Here is a 17,122-nt window from a genome sequence, read left to right as displayed (position 1 = left end):
TCACCAGGACTGAAAAATCTTTTAACTCTTTGAGGCCCCTTGTAAATTCCCATTGCTGTGTTATTGAAGTTACCTGGAATTTGACATATCCAGACAGAAAAACTTGGAATATAAAATTCACCATCTTATTCCCATCCCTCCAAAATCCTTAAAAGTTTTGTAGATCTAAAAGAAATAGTAAAGCAAGACATTGTTCTCATACTGACTGAGCATTTGTGTGACTTCTTCACTCCACTAATTTATATGTTTTATTTTTAGTTTAAAGATATATCTGAACAGTTGAAAACCCAATGAGTTAAGACAAATGTATTCCAAGGCAGGATGCATTTCGCCGTTGCATTTTGGTTTTTGGTGACTGAGAAATGTTTTCATCTTTGCATCAAAAGAAAGCTATAGCCTCAGTAGCTTTAATATCCAGACTCCACGCACACCTGAACATACTACAGAACACACAGCCTTTCTTTTTTGCGTACCCATAAATTTAATAAAAATATATGAAAGGTATGCCTTTGGCTACAATGTGCTGAGTACTAGGCTGGATGACCAAAGCTGCTCAAATTGTTGTGTGTATCTGTGTGTGTAAGGTTAATATAAAAGTCTACCTTTCTAAGGTAACAGCTGAGTAGGATAGTGAAATTGTCCTTGCTGAAATGATAGCATTTGTAACAGGCCAATGTATCAATCTTTACCTATAATAAATAAGGGCTTTCTAGAGACAATGTCTTACTCCCAACAAGGGACTCTAATAATCGATTTTTATAGACAGGGAAACTTTTCTCCCTTAAATCACCTTTAACCCTCGTAGGAAGCGCAGTCCTGCCCACCCCCGTGTATCTGAGTTGTTTTCCTCTTTAGATGAAAACAGTGTCAGCGTTCTCTATGACCGTGGGAAGAAGAGAATAAGGACTCCTAAAAGAAATAGAAAGGGGAAGAGATATGGCAGACCTCGAAGTGGGATTCCAGATTCCTGAGTGCAGAGAGGTTATTATGCTTCTCTCTAAGTTCAGTGGCATCTCAATTCCAGTTAGTTCAGATGATGAATTTTGCATTAATTTACTTGAAAATAGTGAGATACCTCAAGTTCTTTAAAGGACAAACCAGTTCATATTTTGGGGACTATAAGACATACTGCCCCTGTCCAAAATTTGGGAAGAAATGGGGGTGTGTCTTATAGTCCGGATGTAGCTTTACATTTACATTGGTGAAATATTATGTTATTTACATTATTAAATATTTTACCACATTTTTGCTTCAAATTTTTTTTCCTATTTTCCTCTTCTAAAACCTAGGGGCATCTTATGGTCTGAAAAATATGGTAAATACATACTTTATGAAATTCAACACATTCTTTGCGGCTCCATCATTTCTGATTCAATACTGTTCTGAGCTACAGAAAAATACTCTAAAAGTGTTAATGTTAGCTTTGCATTGCTACGTCAGCTCATAATCCCTTCTGCTTTTCTCTGAAGGTATAAAGCACTCATCTTGACTAACCAAGGGGCCCAAAACGAAATTAGATTTAAGTCTTGTCACTTAGTTTCTGATTATTTTAAAGGATTTATAATTAAAGCAATATTACCTCCTAAGATACCGTTTGTCCACTCAGAGCAATTTAAAGCATAAATTATTACAGAAGTGCCTCTCTGAAGCCCATACAGATTTAGTCACTTGTGCAAGTTAAAATGGACCAGATTCCTGAAAGAAATGAGGACACAACTAAAAATAAATCAAGGGCAAGTAAATATTTTAATAAAACAAATTTCAAGTTACCACACTATGCTTTTCAACTTCATATACCTGTTCAGATACACCCTACATCAAGAAACAAATACAATGTTACAAAGGCAGAAATTCAGGAAAAGAGCTGATAACATAATTTACATTAAAAATAATTTCTGTTGCCTATCCACTTAACTATTATTCTTGAACAAAATCCAGAAAACTAGAAAGAAGAACAAAACAATTAAAATGCACTCACCCCACCACCCCATGGAATCTGCCATAGGGACAGCCAATCCACACTCTAAGAAGCCGGCCCAGCACCTGGGGGACACAGGCGGGACAGTCAGCAGTGCCGTGTGGTCTGAGGGAGGGCAGGGCCCAGACCTGGGGCCAGGCTGGTGGCAGCAGCCACAGCAGAGAAGAGGGGCCCCTCAGTGGAGGTAAACTGGTTCCCCTTCCACCTCCAGAGCCAATCTCTGTGGCGTCTGCACAGAATGAAATAAAAGATTGTCAAAAACTGATTGTGATCTTGCTATCTCTGGACCATGGGCAATAAACCTGGTCAGCAAATTACTACAAGATGAAAGCATACACATATATGTTGCAAGAAAGCATATCAAGTCTAACTAGATTTCTTCAAAGAGTTGACACTCTGGTTTGGAAAACTGAAGCAACATTGCAAAGCAATGTCCAGAGTCTTAGAAACAGAAAATAAATGCTGAGATTATTGTATATAACAGAAAAACAATATTTTTACATATATGAAATTTTAATTACATATATTTTATTTTACATTTTAATTATATACAAATCAAAAAGCCACTACTAGGGTTTGTACAGCCTATACAGCCTATAGAAAATGTCAGAGGAAACACTAAAATGCCATTGTGTAAACTTACCACTAAAATTAAATTCACACCTACACCAAACTGATTTGTAGTAAGTTACATTGTTTAGAAAAACTATTCCATCAGTATCATCAGCTCTAGAAGCACTATGGCTTATACTTTGAAATAATGTATCAGAAATGTATCCCAATGTTGTCACAATCCACTCTTAACAGCTCCAGTATGGGATAAGCAGAAAGATACTTCTCAAAATTAAAGAGTATCAAGAAAAAAAAAAAAACAACAAAACCAGTCCTGATCCACAGCATTTCCTGACTTTCATTGTGTAAATACTCACACCACAGTTGATTTCATGCCACCGCTGTCATGCCACTTAACGCAGAGATGGGCAGAGAGGCACAGGAGCATTATCATCATTCTGCAGTATTTTCATCATACAGACATAGGAGCTGTAAATTGGATTAAGAGCATATGAATAGTACAATAATTAGAAAATGATGATTTTTAGCATTTATTGTCTTTGTTTAATCTAATTTATGTAATTATAAGTTTATATGACTTATTTTTTTATAATGGCTGTGTTTAACAATCAGCTTACAAAATTCCTAAAAATTTAACAGTCAGTTTTAGTGAACTAGTTATGAGTTGACTATAGCACACTATCAAATGAAATAAAATTGGCCATTATTGCTATTATAATTTTTTAATTTTTATATATTGATTTTTTAGAGACAAAGAGAAACAGTGATCTGTTGTTCCACTTATTTATGCATTCATTGATTGATTCTGATATGTGCCCTGACCAGGGATTGAACCCACAACTTTTGCATATGGGGACAATGCTCTAACCAACTGAGCTACCGGGCTAGGGCCAATATTATAATTTTGAATTTAAGTGATAAGTATGGACAGAGGCAGGGGAGGGCATCATTATACTTGTGTAGTGAAGAATTAACCATAAGAGAGGTCTGGCCATTTCCCTTGGTGACTGGGAGATGATATCTAAGTCCCTGGAATGTCCTGTGTGACAGAAGAGTCTTTGTTTACTGGGGGCTTTGGCTACTGGACAGTCTGACAATGTGGTTTATGATGAGATCTCTTGGCTGCACAGTATCAGTTCTGACCTCTGAGAGAACTAGAGACTAAAGGTATTGGCCTGACCTCTGGGAAGGCCTAATGACTAAGGGTCAGCCCCGAGGGCAGTATGCCACGAGCCCCGGTAAAACCTCTGAACACCAAAGGCGTCTGTGAGCGTCCCCGATCGGTAATACCCGGTGCATATTTTCACACATTAATACCAAGAAAGGGACATGTCCTGACTCATGCAGAGGAAACAGTGAGAGCTGTGTCTGGTACTTTTTCTGGACTCTGCCCTGTGTGCATCTTTCCTCGGCTGTTTCTCGTCTGCATCCTTCCCTCTGAAAATGGTATCTGTAATAACTGCTTTCAGCGAGCTCCGTGAATCCCTCTAGCAAATTGTCTAAACTGAGATGGTTTTGAGGACACCCCATATTTGCAGCTGGTGTCAGAAGTGAGAACACTGTTGTGGAGAGTGTTCTCAAACTCCCCTTAGCACTATTTTCCTACTAAAACCAAACAAACAAACAAAACAAAATGAAAATGGATAGCTACCGCCTCCAAGAAGAATGAAAGAAACAACAGACACACCCAACATCGTCGTGTTAATGGTTTTCCCTCTGTAAAATCTTTGGGAAAGGCCACAAAAGCCAAACAAAACGAGAAAGAAAAGGAAGGAAGCAAGGAGAGTAAGAGAGACAGACAGACAGAGACAGAGACAGACAGATACAGAGAACCATAAACCTAGAGCCGCCTCCTGGGAACTGCTGGAAAGTCACTCCTGTGTGACTGCTGGTTTGTAGGTGGTGAGGCCCAAAAGTAAGGAACTGGTTTAGAAAAGAGAGAATAAATAATGAGAAAAACCAAAAGGCCTGAGTGGTCTACATAAAACATTTATTATAGTCTTCAATGTTTGATGTTCTATGCCACACAGTAACGTTTTGTTTTAATGTGTTTAATTTAATGTCACATTTATTTTTGTGTAATGAGATATAAAAATGATTTTGTTAAGGAACTCATCCACCCCGCTCTTTTCAGAAGCTCCAGCTACACAATTTTGGGGGCCTAATATAAAATGAAAACTATAAAACATCCAAAATGATTGAGAACTTCAAGACAGTGAGAGGAAAGAATGAAACCAGGAGGGAGCCCTTCCGAGTACTGGGTCCTGCTGCGAGCAGGGCCTCGAGACACGGCTCAGGTGGCGCATCCACAATACAAGACCTGCTTTGGAGAGACGATCCTGTTTGTGTGACTCTTCCACGCTATCTGGCGTACTCTTTGCAAACCACGCTCTGAGGACAGCCACAGCTCATGGGCTCGGGCACAAGAGTCCTAATAAAACACCTGCCATGAGCCGATGACATCACTTGTAGCCTGCGATATAAAGAAACTGGAGAACTTGCTGTGCCAGTTTTTCTTTGCCAAGTAAAGATTCTATCTGGAGATGAAGAATTTCCCTTCAGAAATAAGAATCTCCCATCTTTTCTTCCTGTGCTACTAACTCTTGTTTCTTGGCCTGTTTTTCCATATGTGAAGGACACAAGTGAGTCTTTTCAGCCTACTGTAGCTTCCCCCCAAAATGAAAACTGTCTTTTAGATTTTATTCTTGGCTGTGTTTCTGTGAATGAGACAGCCGGGCTTTTTTGCTGGGGCGGTGGTGTTTGTAAGTAATTTTGAGTCTTCTCTGCACATCTCGGAGAAGTGCTGTGGCCTTCCCAGGTAGAAGACAGAAGCAGATTCTTGCTTCACAACCTGTTCCATGGACTCCATCCCTTTCATTTCCCACTTGTCCAGTGATCTCTTTCTTTCCCTCTTACACTGCCAGTGATTAGGGCAGCACTTTATCCACCTGACAACCCTTTCGTGAGAATGAACATTGTGCCTGCATTCTGAAAGAGTGTCCTGTCACACTGTCAGCCTGGCCTGTTTGTAATTATGGACATGCCCAAATGTTATTCTATATTTTCCTTTATACTCGGCCCAAAATTCAGGCAACAATCATGAAGAGGTGTTATCAGGAGTTACCATGATAGCAAACCCACAAAACATGATATAAACCCTCTTCCTCTCTATGCCTATAGAAAACTTGACAAATCAGCTCTGATAATCTTGCCCATAAATTCCAGATGCAATCTTAGAACCTTCTCAACACAGCCCTTCAGGCTGCCACTCTCTGTTGATAGGCTGGCATGTGAGTGGAAACCCTTCTTCTATCCCTGAGCCGGTGAAATATGGCTGCCAGGAGGCATGGGTACTAAAACAACAATGTTTTCTATAAAAACAAATGCTAACATTACAAAAATGTTTCTCCTCTCTCTGTCTCTCTGTCTCTCTGTCTCTCTCTCTCTCTCTCTATATATATATATATGTTTATATTTAGGTGATTATATATAATTTTAGATGTTATCACTTCTATTTAAGCAAATGTATTTGTGATAAAATTTTAAGCAGATCTAGAAGATTACTTCTTTTGTATTTGGGGTATTTTTAGGAGGTTTCCAGAGGAATTTTCACTATTCTGCAAATATATATATATTATCAGATAAGTGAAAATTATCACACGTTTCCCATATTAGAGTACGCATATGAATAAAATGCCTAGAAAATATTAAAAACCCATGTAAAATGCTGTAAGTGCTAGTTATAAAGAAAGTCAATAATTCAGGCACAGATTAGTGCCCTGATGACTACTGCAGTTTCGGCTATAAATCATCCGCACCAAATCTAATCCTGAGTTTTCAATCTCCTCCAAAACTGAAAAGTACTTACTGGCTGGTGAACAAAGGAAGAGACTGTGTAATCTGTGCCCCTTAGAAACAGCAGAAGGCAGCACTGCAATCCAGCTTCTCACTAGTTCCTGAACTAAGGGCTCTATCTAAGGGCTCCAAATGGTTAGAGTCAAGATGCTCACTGACAAGTGGGCCTTCCTCTGCCAGATTGCCTCTGGACTGGGTTCCAGTTTCCTCAACTGTGCAAGTGTCTCAGAAAGCAGTTGTGAAGGTTCAGTGAGCAAAGGCAAGAGCTTTGAAGAATGCTTGACATATAATAAGAGTGTACCCAGTGACAGTTGGCTATGATAAAAGAAGAAGAAGAAGAAGAAGAAGAAGAAGATGATGATGATGATGATGATTTGCTATCAAGCAACTATTAGATTATCTGCTTCCCAACTCCTGATTGATTATTTATTTGTTTCCTCATTTATAATGACAATTGTGGCTGTCAGCCTGCCCAGGATTTACTCTGGACAATGCTAGTCTGCTTTGCTTTCTGATGCCTCGCTGTAGTAATGGGGTCAAGTCATAACCCCTCTCCTCCCCCGGTGCCAGAGAATGCCTCCACCACCCATGAGTAACTGGCTGCTCTGTTGTTTCTAGTTTGACTGCTAGTATCAGATTGCTTCTCAAGGAATGTTTAATATTTTTTCTTTCCAAAACTTTAACCTTTAACATTACATGACATAAGTTTTTAACAATCACTTCATAGGGAAAATCTTTATATTTCCCCATGGTTACAAAAAAAATTACTGGCAAAGTTATTTGGCGATTTTATCACTAATGTTAATCCCTTTCCTCCATCTGCTTTAAAAAAATTATATTTTCATCGTGAAGCAGAGTTTATGGTGAAATGAACTAGGAAAAATATAGAAAGGTAATGAAAAGACATTTTTTTCTCAAGATTTCTTTTCCCAAGATTTCCAAGGACATCTTGGGTTTCTTTCCTTTAAAGTTGTATATCTGGACCTTAAGCTCACAGGGTCTGTTTGTTGTAATTCTAAGGTAGAATATAGTGAACTAATATTTTTGTAGTATTAGCTAACCCCAGGGAAAATAGGAATGTCATGGGTATAAAAAAAAGTGAGAGGGACTTTGCCACCCTGTAATGGAGCACTAGATGGTTCCAGTCATACCTCTCTCTCTCTCTCTCTCTCTCTCTCTCTCTCTCTCTCTCTCTCTCTCTCTCTTTCTCTGAGGATACACAGAAAACCAGATTAAATAACACTTGCCTTATAATATCAGATGATTAACAGTAGAGAAGTACCAGGGCAGGAAAAGATAAAGAGTTAACTCAGCATTCAGGGCCCCTTTTGCCCATGGAATGAGCGAGAGGCTGAGCACAGCACTGACACCCTTCAGGGAACGGGAAGGACAACACACTTGGAGTCCAGGGTACCCTGGGAACCCACCCTGTGCCTAGCAAGCAGACCCTGAAAAAGGCGTGTGGGAAACAAAGAGGAGCTGGAAGTCAGCCACTACTTCTGACTCCAACCCAGTTCCCAGGGATTCTGATCATCTCAGTAAAGCTGAAAAACTTAGAAACAGAAACTGAAAGAGCTTATCACCAGAAGACCAGTGTGAGAGAATGCTTACGGATGGTCTTCCAACAGAATGCAATGATTTCAGGTAAAAGCACAAAGATAGAAGAAGAATGCAATTTAAATGATAAATATGGTAACATGTGATCAAACCTAGTTGAAAACTACCTGCTTTCACACCTATGGAGACAGAAAGTAGACTACTGGTTGCCAGGGGCTGGAGAGAGGAGCAATGGGAGTGACTGCTAATGAGTCCAGGATTTCTCCTGAGTCATTTACATGTTCTAAAATTAGATTGTGGTGATGTTGCATAACTCTAAGAGTACATGAAAATCCACTGAATTGTACACTTTAAAAGGGTGACTTTTGTGGTATGTACATTATCTCAATGAGGCTTTTCTAAAAAAGGGGGAAATGTGTGGCGTCCATAGCAGCATGTAAAAGAAGAAGGGGACATGGGCTGGAGGTGTTCTGGACCATGAGAGGGTCTGGGAAGAGCACAAATTAGGACTTGGTCATTAGGCTTTAAAAGGAGGTGTTATGAACATTCCATAGGTGTGTCATGTCGTGTCACACGCACACACTCTCTCTCTCTCTCTCTCTCACATACACACACACACACACACACACACATTTTTGAAAAGGAAAGGTAACCAAGCCAAAAGGGTTAATACTCATAAACAGTGCACTTTTCCAGGCAGTTCTTTTTTTAAAGACCCCCTAACAAAACAGTGATGTAGTTTCCAAGCAAACAGAGAGTGGAAATATAAAACTTGTCCCTTATGTTTTATTCCTAACATGGTTAAGTTAAGGTACCAGTGGAGTAAAGAATATGAATAAACTTAGTGGACACAATAAACACAGATCACCTCAGACGATGAAAATATGAAGTTTTAAATAATATAACTGACTTAAAACAGAAAGGCCACAGCTTCATACATATTTTTCTGTTTTATAAATGCTGTACTATTGTAAGCCACTTTCCCTGGGCTGTAAATTACCCAAAGGAGGCCCAGAGCTGTTTGGTCTGCCCCAGACCAAGCTTAGCAGATTGCCCACACACAGTAACAAATCAGTTATCGGCTCATTGATGGAATGAGTAATGCTTGAATGCATTCATAAATGGAAAGCAGACAGGACTTCTGAAAGCTGGATGGTTAGGATTTCCTGGAGGCAGGAGGCAAATTCACTTTTTCCTTTTCTTACAATAACGCATATTATAAGTATGTTCCAAGCTTCAAAATAGAAAGTAACACATTTTTAAAATGTTATAAACCTCTGAAATCAAATAAAGTCACACTCTGGAGGCATGCAACAGTTATCACTAGATACAGGATTTGCTTTCTACATTGTTACTTCTACCAAGTGATGCTAATCCTGATTTCTGATTCAGAAACATTTCCCACCTGCTTACCATTTGGAAGGCATCTCCCAAGGTCTGTGCTCATCCTCCAGACGGCTTTGTCTACAACGATTGCAAATCTTCCACGACCACCAGAGAAGAAAAGTTCACAATTTCTTACTCTGCAGTTTCTTGTCCCTAAGTTTTTCTTCTAACATTACTGGATACCCACAATTTCAGATCATTTCTCTTCTCTCTTCCAGTGTGAATAGGGAACATTTTTAATACAAAGTTTTTGTTGTTTTCTTAACTACTGTTAAATGGTTCTATTTTAATAGAACAATGTTATTTGAAGTCATAATCAACTTGGTCTTTTTAAAATTCAATTCACCACTCTGTCGCCCCAGCTTTGGCTTGAGGAGTTTGAACTCAGTGGAAACTTCACAGTATCTAAATTACGTATCAGGAGAAACTAGCTCAGAAATTGCCTGGTCTGCCCCACAGGGCTTGGCAAAGTGGAGCTCAGGCCTGGCTGGGTCAGTGATCCAGCCGTTACGAGGCAGGGTCTGCAGCAGAAAGAGAAATGGAGGAATTGAGACAGAGAATGGATCAGCAGCCAGAGGAAATGCTGGCGGTTATTCAAACACAAGAAACCAGAACATCTGAGTTCTGGAATGAAACAGAGTTTTGGAGACAGGGGAGCTGGGTGTTCGTGCAGACAGACAAGAGCAGAGGGGGCTCCGGTGCCCGCCGCCAGGGCACACCCCACCTGCCCCAGGTTGTGGTGGTGCCAGCCTTCACTGACCTGCTGGCCCTGGGCAGGGACTGTGATTCTCGAACATGTCAAAGATGCCCAGCACCTTCTGATCATCAATACGATACAGCTCAGGGTGGGACAGGGAAATTGTTCTCAGCAGGAATGTCTGAACCAGAAACGAGTTATAAAAATGAGATTCATTCCACTGAGGAGTTTGGAATCAGATGGTTAGTATTGAAAATAATGAGGAGAAATACCCAACTTTAGTATTTTTTAGAAGTGATTAAGAAAGCAACACTAGCACAAGATCATCGATGGAAAATTAGCTTTGCCTACTGGTGAGAAAAGGGTTTAGGAAAATGTAATGAGAGTTCATTAGAAAAGAGCAATGCTGTCAGATGTTTACTTTTTAAAAATAGTTTCCTGTATTTTGCTATGGTTTTATTTATTATAGTACAAAGTGTGAATAAAGTTATTTAAGATTAACATTATATGTAAATAATATTGATCGTATATATTCCTAGAGCCAAGATCAAAAAGGGCCACATCCACAGACGATATTTAAAATTCCCTATTTAACAATTTGTGAAGCCTGGGCATGGGCCAACTCCGACCAGCCATGACAGAGCCCAGCTGTGTTCCTGGGCTGGCTTCTGGAAACTCCTCTGTGTGAGGCATTAACTCTTCATTGTTAGGGAGTTAGGAGAGGAGGTCCCAAGGGAAAGGCCAGGATAATGCAGCAGAGAGACCCAACTTTACCAGTACCTCACCCAGCATTCCGATATCGTAATAGCCTGCTTCGGTTACAGCTCCTGTGCTGACTCCAGCCAGAGATCTGCAAGCGCGGTGGTGCGATGCATGGCTTTGTAGCCAGGGTGCCATGTGCCCTCGGGCAGTTATAGAATCTGTAAAAAGCATTGCTAGGATTGTCAGAGTTAATTTTTATAAAGTACTTAGAAAAAGTGGCAGACAGTAAATGCTCAATAACCAATATTATCTATGGATAGTGGTTATGTAGAATAGAGAATTAAAAAACAGAGCATAAAAGTGACTGTAATCGACTATCAATGCATCGCACAGGCTAGGGAAAGGGTAGTGTCAGCAGTAAGTGCTGGAGGTTTGCCAACTCTACTCTAGTCCACCCCAAAACCAACCTTGCAAGGCACATTGACAATACTACCTAAAGCCAGCATCAGTACATTAGTGATTTAAAAAGAAAAAAAAGGTGGGGGGAGGACTCTTACAAACCCCTTTGGTTAAGTCCCAATCTAAAATTCACTTACATGACACCAGTCACTGTATTTCAATACTGGCTCTCAACACTGACAAAGTCTTGTCAGGTCACTGTCCCCCCAAAAAATTTTGTCCGAGGTCACTCTCTGGAAAGCTTACAAATTCTATTTTTCCCTCTGTCTCATCTTTTTGTTCCTGAGAGTAGATATGGGAGGTGAAACTTCCAAAACCTCCATCTGCTGGAAGCCGACAGTTGTCAAGTCTGAAGTCAGATGTGGCTGGATTCTGATTGGGGGCTGAGAAAAGAGGTGTGAAAGCAACACCCGTGACTTATCTTGTCGACTCTAATGGGATCATCTCAGACCATATTAACACCTCCCAGGCCAAATATCATCTGATGCGTGTTCTCATTATAAGCCGAATTCTTATGCATGTCTTTCAAAATGGTATGAATTCACTAAAGATAACTTGGAATGTAAATCGTCCCTCTGATGAACTTTTAATATGATTAAAATTATTCATCTTAGAGATAACAGCAAAAGGGCAAGACAATTTCTTATATTCAATGCTCTGCCTTTTAATAGTGGAAAGAAGCATTTAACCAAAATTCTGACTTCTAAAAGGGTTTGCTATAGGATTTTTCCCCAAAGCTAATGAAAAATGTGAAGGAAACTTAAAACCTTTCAGTTCCACTAAAATCTTGTCATTTCCTACATCCCACCCTCACTCCTTCCCCTGTGACTACTGCCCCCAGCTGCCAATGCCTTCTGTTTCTCACTGTCCATCATTCTCTTCCTTCCCTCCCCAAGTCCCCTGTCCTGACACATCCTTTTGTTCTGCTTCCACCACCAAGTACAAGTTCTTCTAAAAATAAGTCCCCCAAAATAGGATGAGGAGCAGATAGAATTTAAGCAGAAGGATTTCCCTAAGTCCCCAGAGAAAAGATGAAAATGTACCATGAATTTAAAATACTACTAGGGGCTAGGAATCCCAGTCTCCCTAAACTAAATCAACATGAACACAGTAGGTTCTTTAGATGCCAAAGTCTGGCTCTCCAATGTTGAGTGGAGGGTCCAGAAAAGGGCCTAGCTATTTCTGATTCCTTCAAACATAACAGGGACAATGGCAAACATAAGATGCGGGGACAAAGCTTATTTACTGGGGCTGTCCATGTTGGATTTCCAGTCAAGACTGAGTTCATACCCATCTAATTTATGAGCACAAAAAGGGCACATCCATGGGAGATTCTGACAATCATCTTTCCCATTACTTCTGACAACATTCTGGGTAGGTCCTCAGGCAGTTGCTTCTGGCATTACCCCCATTTTTATGCATGGCCTAAAGCTGGAAATACAAGATTGGCTTTATAAGCAAGGGCCAGGATTGGAAATGGCTTTCTAATACACCACTGGATTTAGCCAAACATTTTGTCATATTCTTAGAACAAAAGAGAAATGAGGTAATGGCTCTGGAAATTAAGTAAGGTAGCACCTGACTTTTATTTTTTTTTTCTTAAACTTATAAGAATTACTATTAACTATGAAGGGCAAATTCAGTTTCTCATAGCAATGAGTCCTACAATGTTGATGATAAACCCTACTACTATGTTCACTCATTTCTCTCAAAATCATGCAAGACCCCCAATGGTAGGTCTCTTTAACCAATTTCAGGTGTCCCAGTCTTCATATTTTTACACCCTACCCTCCAGTCACATAAACACTGGACTCTTACCCAAAATAACAAATTACTGCAAAAATAATTACAGTACTGTCTCTGGGTCTAGGGACTACACAGAAGTGGGAATAAATATTGGCACTATCTTTTCTGCACTTGTTGTCCTCAGAGAGTTTTCTAACTTTCCCATGAATACAGCCAACTCTGCCAAGGAAAGGCAACTGGCAGACTTCTACCATGTTAAGCAACGCTGTACCCCTAATGCCCTTCCGGAGGACTATTTCCTCTGTGGACACTAAACCTTTACTTGTTTGCCACACATGAACTTGATTTATGACTATTGAGTAGTTTTTGGAGAATTTTATATGTTTCACATCCTTCTACTTTCTATGGGCAATATTTCATTGAAGTGTGTGTCCAATAACTTACAAAATGGAGAGTGAACTATACTCTGGAGATTTACCAACTTTTTATGAATACCACCCTGTAAGTGGAGATGATCCAATTGAAAAATTTGTCAAAATATATAAATATATTATTTAACTTGGCCAAAATTACAAAAACCACTTATACTGCAAAACAGATAGCATTGGACAATGTAATCCTTCAGTTCCCTCACAGTGCAGCTAGGTAGTGTCTGTGCCTTTGCTAACAACTCACAATGCACCAGCCAGGTAGATCAGCCCATCTCTAAACTAAAGGGCACGATGTCTGGATGCCCAAGGTGAAACCCAAAGGAACGCTGAGAGAATTAGGCTCTCAGCCTAGTTAGATTAGGTTCACTGCTTTAGGATTGCATCCTCAAGGCATTCTGTAAAGGCTAACACTGCTCCGGCCCTTACTCTTCACCTGTGTTGCCATTGTGTAGGGCGGACTCCAGGATTTTAAGTGCTACCATGCAGCTACTGCCATTGGATTAAAGAAGCAACAAAGCCAGATTCTGTTCTATCTCCAAAGCCTCATTTTGAGATGACGGAATCATCTAGAGATTATGACAGCCGTATAGATCTGCAGCAAGACTGCTTTTGTGGCCAGCCTCCCCACTAGTCAGAGGATGGCTTCCAGAACCATAATGCCATCCCCATGAGTTATGCAATTGAAATCTCAGGATGTCTGGGACTCACGTAACACCTCATTCCTCACACAGAACCTCGTCTTGCCTGCATTAATTCTTGCCACAAAAAGATATTGAAAGAAGTTTTAAAAATAATAATTTCAAAAACATTCTTTATACTTCTCAGAAATATATTTTTATTTTCTTCATGGTAAAAAACTAGAAATACTAATTTCTGGGGATGAAGACAATCACCAGAAAACTTCTTAACAAGGTTTAAGAATAGCATTTAAATACCAAATTCAAGATACCCTCCTTGACACTAAATGAAACAGTGTCACTTGCCTAATTTAGAAATCTTATTTTTAAAAATATAAATTTTCAGACACAGTTATAACAATTTCAAATATCAGCATGAATTCTTTTTTTTCCTCATATTCCTTTGACCTATATATGTTCATGTTTATCCTTCAGAGTAATTAAGAAATTTGCTATGGTTAAGAAGTCTTTCGCGGGAAAAAAAAAATCCTATCAATATACATTAAAAAAATAGAATAGCGAATGAAGAGAAGCAAATTAACTGTGACAACCCAGAAAAGCAATGGCAGCATATTCAACCCTCGCTCTTGTTTGGTTCCTTCTCAATATTTTCCTTGCTGCCATCCAAGTGGCTCGAATAACCATCAAGGAGTGGTTAGTTTCTAATTGGCAGGCCAGAGTGTTTGATACATGCTGATATAACACATACTCCAGAGGCATTTTGGGTAAAATCTGTCTGTTGGCAGAATTTCCATAAACAAATACAGAATGGCCATTTAAATTTGTATTTCAGATAAAAATCAAAATTAACTGGGTATCCTGTAGTTTATCTGTTTTATCTGTTTACACTGTTTCTTGCCCCTGTAATGATTAATGCAACCCAGTGAATCATAACCTGTTAGGGGCTTTGTTAAGTATGCTTAGTAAATATATAAGTATAAAGATATTAAACAAGCTAGCAGAGTTCCTTTCTTATCTTTCAGTTAAATTTCCGATAACAAATGTTACTGAGTTGCTGTATGGATAAAAAGCAAGTGATTAATAAAAAACTTATTTGCATGTGGAGAAGTACCCATGCCTCCATCGCGTCAGTGAGGACTGTAGTGATTCTGGATTGCACATAGTGGGAAATATATTTCCAGAGATGAAAGATTGGCTTCTCTGAGAAAGGTTGACAAGAACTACATTTTAAATTTTTTTTGGAAAATTCATCATGAATTTGGCTCTGACACTATCCTCTGTGCGTGCACGCACACACACACACAACTTTCTGTTTGTTTCTGTTGCAGTAGACTTCTATGTCACTTTAATGTGAATTAAGAAATTGAAAGGTAGCATGCAGTCTTGTTTACTTGGTGTTTACTTGGACTACCTCATTAACATTTCCAACTTGTTGAGTGGTTTCCCTGATTCTCAGAGGTCTTCACCCCATAAATGATGATGGACGGGCTGCCAGAGCCTTCCAGGCTTCAGTTGGTATAATGTGAGCTCAGTGCCTGGAAACAATAAAACAGCAATTTTCTAAGAGATTTGCCTGCAAGAAAAGCCAGGAACATAAAAGCCTTTTTCGGTTTCCCACCCCAAGTCTCTTCTCTTCTCTCCATCCCAGAGGGGGGCTGGAGGGGACTGCATCCTGTCAGGTTAACTGAGGGTGACAGGCACTGCAACCTCAGCAGCAGCGGCCGCACTGGCTCCAAGGGAAAGACCCCTGGGGCGGGAATCAGAAGAGCTGGGCTCTGTCCGGCCACAGTGGAGGCTTCCTGTCAGGAACAACAGAAGCCAAGGCCGCAGGGGTTAGGAGACGTCAGGTCTTGTCTTGTGAAAGCTTGGACGGAGCATCCAGTCGTGATGTGACAGGCAGTGGTTCTGGCTCCTCCCCAGGTAAGTCCAGCAGAGCTGGTCCAGACCGTCTGAAATTCACCTCGGGCACCGTGCACGCACTGCCTTCTCAGGGGGCTGCGCCTGGAAGCTGGGTCGCTTTACGTTACAGGAAAAGAAGGGATGTGCCTCCTGCACTCAGTGTCCCAAAGAAAGACTCAGCATAAGGAGGTCCAGACGAAAGTGAAGTGGGGGCTCCCATGGGGTCTTTGTCCCTCAAGTCAGTTTTGTAACAGTAACCAATTAACCTGCGCTCTGAAGAAGCTCATATTCTGGGTCCCCCATCCAAATCTGCAGTCCATTGGATACTTTCTAATCTAAAATGGATCAAATTATGACCATTGCCATTTCTCATTTGGTAATTTAACAATCATGTTATAATTTACTTCCTGGTTCACCCAGCAATCCAAAACTATTCCAAATGTTAAAATAACTATAAACTTAAAATAAGGTCTCTAAATGGCCTAAAAAATAATGTCGGGAAAATCTCTTTTAATGGACTTTACGGCTCTCACTGGGAAACAGCTATATGCTCAGGGTTTAAAATCCTAATGTGAGGTTAAGTTACATGACATTGTGTTGTGATAGGAAGCTGGCTGGGTCTTATTGTTGGGCAGGGGAGAGGCCCATCATTAAAGATGGAAAAGCGTTACTAGTGCAGAAGGACTGAGCTCGCTTTATCTCAAGACAAAGTTAGGGAGCTGTGTTAAGCTGGAGAAGCAGAGGGGATGAGAGGGGAGAGTGCAGCCAGACCCTGAGGAGAGAGTTGGGTTCTTCTGAGATTGAAGGAATCAGCTGATTGAAACCAGGCCTTTTAAAATCATAGATTTTCATGGCAGACACTTACATTCTCCAATCCTGCACAGTGTCTCAGGGGGTCACGGGACACTGAAGGGTACACGTGGATGACAGGAAAGTGAACTCCAAGTACTGCAGCCTTGAAAGCCCCAGCAGGTCCTGTGTCTAAGGCATGAGTGACAGGAGCAGCAGATGCCCCAGGCAGCAGGTCTGTGACTGCAACACACAACCACCTTAGAATGGAGGTGTGGGCCAGCGATGAGGGCAACATTTAGTGATTCAAAATGCAGCACTATCCGATTTGCATGCCAGTACTGGACCCACACCTCTCCTTGGCTCAGTTATCATCCCCAAAGGAAAAAAGTGTTGGACACCATCAATTTTC

Source organism: Phyllostomus discolor, chromosome 2 (assembly GCF_004126475.2).
Source record: "Phyllostomus discolor isolate MPI-MPIP mPhyDis1 chromosome 2, mPhyDis1.pri.v3, whole genome shotgun sequence".
Classification (NCBI taxonomy): Eukaryota; Metazoa; Chordata; class Mammalia; order Chiroptera; family Phyllostomidae; genus Phyllostomus; species Phyllostomus discolor.
This window is presented reverse-complemented; position numbering follows the sequence as displayed.